We start from the raw sequence: 5,835 nt of genomic DNA, 5'->3' as shown, positions 1-5,835 counted from the left end.
TATATATATATATATATATATATATATATATATATATATCTTTACTAACATGACTTTCCACAGATGCAAAAAAAAATGGACACTGTTCCACGAAAAACCCAAAGAGACTTCAGCTCATAAATGTTTCAACTTGAATGTATATTTCACGCATAAGTGTGCTTGTTTTTATGACACATATAGGGGTTGATCTACTAAAACTGGAAAGTGCAAAATCTGGTGCAGCTGTGCTTTGTAGCCAATCAGCTTCTAACTTCAGATTGTTCATTTGAGTTTTGACCCAAAAACCTGGATGCTGATTGGTTTCTTTGCAGAGCTACCCCAGATTTTGCACTCTCCAGTTTTAGTAAATCAACCCCATAGTGTCTATGCTGTTGAATTTTAACATTTCTATCAATAAAATAAAATAAATTAATAAAATGTATACTTTTTTACTGATTGTTTAATTACTTTATTGTTGCACAACTCATTAAAAGTCCCAGGGGCAACCTAGTTTCTTTATTGGACTTTTTTAAAAAAACACATTGCTTTTTATGTTTCATAGTGCCTACTGTAACACATTGCAACATGCTACTGTGTAACCACTTAAGGACCAAGCCTATTTCTGACACATGTTGTTTACAAGTTCAAATCAGTATTTTTAGCTAGAAAATGACTTAGAGCCCCCAAACATTATATATATTTTTTTTAGCAAAGACTCTGGAGAAGCAATATTTTTTGTCACGCGGTATTTGCGCAACAGTCTTTCAAACAAATCTTTTTTGGAAAAAATACATTTAAAAAAAACTAAACAGTAAAGTTAGCCCAATTTTTTTTGTATTTTGTGAAAGATGATGTCACGCTGAGTAAATAGATGCCTAACATGTTACAAGTTAAAATTCCGCACACTCGTGGAATGGCGACAAACTACCGTACTTAAAAATCTCCATAGGCAATGCTTTAAAAAAAAATTTATCAGTTAAGAGTTACAGAGGAGATCTTTTTCTAGAAATATTGTTCTCACTCTGGCAATCGCGGCGATACCTGTTTGATTTGAACACCGTTTTCATTTGTGGCGTGACTTACGTATGCATTTTCTTTCGTATGCGTTTTCTTTCTTTCTTTCTTTCGAGCTCACTGGGACAGGGGTGCTTTAAAATTATTTTCTTTTTATTTTATTACACTTTTTATTTTTAACACTGTTTTTTAAAAACAAAAATCTGATCACTTTTATTGCTGTCACAAGGAATGTAAACATCCCTTCAGTAATAGGCAGTGACAGGTACTCTTTATGGAGGGATTTGGGGTCCAAAAGACCCCAAACCCCTCCACTGCACTTCAAAGTATTCAAAATGTCGAAATCGGCACTTTTGAATACTGACGTTTTGTTTAAACCGGCGCCATTGGCAGCTGAGTAAACCCAGAAGTGACGTTGTGACGTTGTTTCCGGGTTACATGATCAGAGACCCAATAAAAGCCCAATCAAGCTTTGTTCGGGACACCAACCAGCCGGCAGACGTGCCAGCTGGTTGCTCAGGTCTCCTGGTGGGACAGTAGACCGGGGCAGAGCCACAGAAGGTGGCGGGAGGGGGGGGGCGGCCCCTCCTGCTCGCTGGGATAACGGCTGAGCGGCTGCTGAGCAGCATTGGCTGTTATCTCCTGAAATCTGACCGCCGGCTCTAGAAAACGGTACCAGGTTGCAACTGCAGGCATCATCCTGGTACAACCACTTCTGGAAGCCGAAGTGCAGGTTAAATGCAACGTTCCAATTTCAGCCAACACAAACCATTGTAGCACATTAGTGTTAACTAGGCAAATTAGAAGCAAGACACTTTTCCTTGTCCTTGCATTTGGGCAGCATGACCCAGGAGCCTGCATTTACTATATCTGGTCTCCCACAGTACAAAGAACATGGAAATGCAATTATTTTAGTAAATATAAACTGCTAAATACCTTTTCTCTTCCACAGTATATAGCAGTCCTGTGATTTCGATTAGTTCCTGGTGAAGCTTGTAGGAGGAGTTTTCGTACTGCACTGAGCTGTCCTATGAGGCTGCAAGGCTCCTGACCCTCTGTCTGGACATGTCTGGACAGTATATATTGGCCCTGTGCTGATCACATGCACTCTCCCAAGAAAAAAAAAAAAAGACACACCAAACTGAGCATGTGCAGCCTGACTCCAAAGGCTCTGTCTTATCTGGACATGTTCTGGAGTCAGAGGAAGAAGAGGAGGATCTGTGCATACAGGAGCAAACAGCCTTTTTACACAATGCAGAGAATTAACCCTTAGGTTCCAAAGTGAGTATAATGAGAATGCTTTACTGTATATACAGACAGATTTTACTGTTGAGGGTTTAGTAACACTTTAACCACTTTACCACCGGAGGATTTTGCTGTCTTACGTCTGGGCCACTTTTTGCGATTCGGCACTGTGCGAATTTAACTGACAATTGCGCGGTCGTGCGACGCCGTACCCAAATGAAATTGACGTCCTTTTTTTCCCACAAACAGAGCTTTCTTTTGGTGGTATTTGATCACCTGTGTGATTTTTACTTTTTGCGCTATAAACAAAAAAAATATTTTTCACATTTTTTTATATGAAATTCCCCCCCCCCCCCCCCCCCCAAAATGTAAAAATCTAAATTTTTTAAAATTTTTGGCCAATTTGTTTTCTGCTACATATGTTTGGTAAAAAAATCACAATAAGCGTATTTTGATTGGTTTGCGCAAAAGTTATTGCGTTTACTAACTAAGGGAAAGATTTATGTCATTTTTGGTGGGTTTTTTTTAACGAGTAATGGCGGCGATCTGCGTTTTTTTTTGTGGGACTGCGACATTGCGGTGGACAGATCGGACCCCTGACTGACATTTTTGACACTTTTGGGGGTACCAGTGACATTACTGCAGTAATCAGTGCTATAAATATGCACTGTTACTGTAAAAATGACACTGGCAGGGAAGGGGTTAATTTTATTGGAGTGGGAGGGGTTAATGTATGCCTGGTGCTTATTGACGTGTGTGGGGGGAGGTGACTGTGTGACACAAGGACAGATCGAGGGTTCAGCTATGCTGAACCCTGCAATCTGACCCTGCCTGTCACTTAGGAGATCCGCCCGCTTTGTTTACACAAGCGGGTGGATCTCCACACTCGATTTCCCGACGATCGGGGAAGAGCAGCGGCAATCGCCGCTGCTCCTCCCCTGGCCCGACTCCCGCTGTGACTGAATAGCCGCCTAGAAGGGGGAGGGTCTGCTGACGTACGTCACTTTGCTGCAGTACAGCTCTAGTGAGCAGACGGCAAGTGGTTAAGCAACATAGTCCAATGTTAAAAATGGGCTCTAAGATAAATAACAATCTATGTAGAAAAGTAGATATGTCCTATGTGTTTATTTGCTAACATACTGTAATCCCAAGACACACTGTACAACAGTATTAGAACAGAAGATGGAACTACTTTTATTAGATACAGAAGTGTATAATAGAAGATACCCACAGGGCTGGCTATATCTCGGGGAACAAGAGAAATCATTGAGAAAATCTATAAAAGATGACTGATTTATTGAGTTGGCCAAAAGTTACATGTAGAGGTTGTCTATTGCCCATAGACAAATGTTGCCTGTTCCAGCAATAATTAGCTCAATTGGATGTTAATCATCTCATGTCAACAAAAGGTTGCTACTCTGGGGGGGACTCTGCCTGATTCCCACCACTCTCCCTTAAACACTTACTTCCCTACAGAATTCTGCAGGGCACACTAAACCTATAGATGCTGGCAAAAGATCCTCCATGGTCGACAGGGACATTGCTTATGACTGAGCAGTGACATTGCCCTATGCTTCCTATACATCTGGGTATGTCACTGGCTCATGTCTGTGGGCTGGTTACATTTTCTTTAGGGCCATATGGCTATTGGTTATGTCTTTGCTCCTACTTTCCAACAATGGAAAAGGAAAGCTATGTGCATTAAGATTTGTAATGAAAATGATGGCATATTAAAAGTAGAACTATAGGCAAAACTTTTTTTTTCATTTTGGATAGAGCAAGGGAAGGATATAACCCTGTTATAATTTTTTTAGCCAACTGTGTCCCACTGGGGAGATTTCCCTTCACTTCCTGTCCCATAGCCAAACAGTAAGTGAGAGGAAATCCCTGTGAATTAAGGGGATCCTTTGGGGACCCCCAGGTCACCAACACTAGTGTCCCCATTGAAAGATTTTTCCACTATTACTTTTCTGGGGACAACCCAAAATTTGTGAATTTCTTTTACTTTCACTTTTAATGATAATGGTAAACAGGACAAATAGAGAGGGTGAATTTCCTTAAGGGGGGCGCAAAAAGCAGTGAAAATGAGTATTCTAATCCCTCTCCACTCTATCCAAAACTAAAAAAAAAAGGGTTTCGTCTTTAGGTATACTTTAAACATAAAATACTGTATTTGGCAGTTCTTTTTCTTCTTTTGAGCCTCTTCTCTACAACCTGCCTGATTGGTCTCTCCTCTTTTTTTTCATTTACAAGAGTACAAGTTTATTTTTACTAGCTGGACAATTGTGTTTATTTCATGACTTTCATGATTCATGAGAAATTCATTCTATTCAACGTAACTGGACATTTTTGGTAAAGTTGAACCCCAGGAAAATATTAAAAAGGGGAGTGGAGAATATTTAATTTATGCAAATATTGGGGGGAGATTTACTAAAACTGGAGCACACAGAATCTGGTGCAGCTGTGCATACTAACTAATCAGTTGTTAACTTCAGCTTGTTCAATTAGGCATTGACATTAAAACCTGGAAGCTGAATGGTTTCTCTGCAGAGCTGCACCAGAATCTCTGCGCACCAGTTTTAGTAAATCTCCCCCATTGTGTTCACTCTCTTGTAATTCTCTGTACTGTTGCATTCAGTCTCGACTATGAAAGGGCAGCACTTGAGGACAGTCGAGTGTCTTTCATTGACATCTGCTGACAAAGAATATGCTGACAGGAGGAGAGAACATAGAGATGACCTAATCAGTCTATTGCTGCTACTTTACAGTCCAATCACATGCTGGAGTCAGGAAAAAAAAAACCTTTGCAATGCTTAACTGTAGCAAAGAAGATCAGTTCACCAGGATTGCTGTGCTATCTGTCATTGCTGCATAAGTTTAAGAGCTGGAAGGACAGAAGAGCAAATCCTTGGTCAGGTAAGATAAATCCAATATGCAGTATCTGACAAAAGTGAGTACACCTCTCACATTTTTGTAAATATTTTATTGTATCTTTTCATGTGACATCACTGAAGAAATGACACTTTACTACAATGTAGTGAGTGTACAGCTTGTATAACAATGTAAATTTGCTGTCCCCTCAAAATAACTCAACACACAGCCATTCATGTCTAAACCGCTGGCAGCAAAAGTGAGTACACACCTAAGTGAATAATGTCCAAATTGGGCACAAAGTGTCAATATTTTGTGTAGCCACCATTATTTTCCAGCACTGCCTTAACCCTTTTGGGCACCACTCCTCCATGATGACATCACTGAGCTGGTGGATGTTAGAGACCTTGCACTCCTCCACCTTCCGTTTGAAGATGCCCCACAGATGCTCAATTAGGTTTAGGTCTGGAGACGTGCTCAGCCAGTCCATCACCTTTACCCTGAGCTTCTTTAGCAAGGCAGTGGTCATCTTGAAGGTGTGTTTGGGGTCATTATCATCTTGGAATACTGCCTTGCGGCCCAATCTCTGAAGGGAGGGGATCATGCTCTGCTTCAGTATGTCATAGTACATGTTGGCATTCATGGTTCCCTCAATGAACTGTAGCTCCCCAGTGCCAGCAGCACCCATGCAGCCCCAGGCCATGACACTCCACCACCATGCTTGAC

The sequence above is a fragment of the Pelophylax lessonae genome (genome assembly GCF_965119305.1).
Source record: "Pelophylax lessonae genome assembly, chromosome: 1".
In the NCBI taxonomy this organism is placed as follows: Eukaryota; Metazoa; Chordata; class Amphibia; order Anura; family Ranidae; genus Pelophylax; species Pelophylax lessonae.
Note: the sequence above shows the minus strand (reverse complement) of the source record.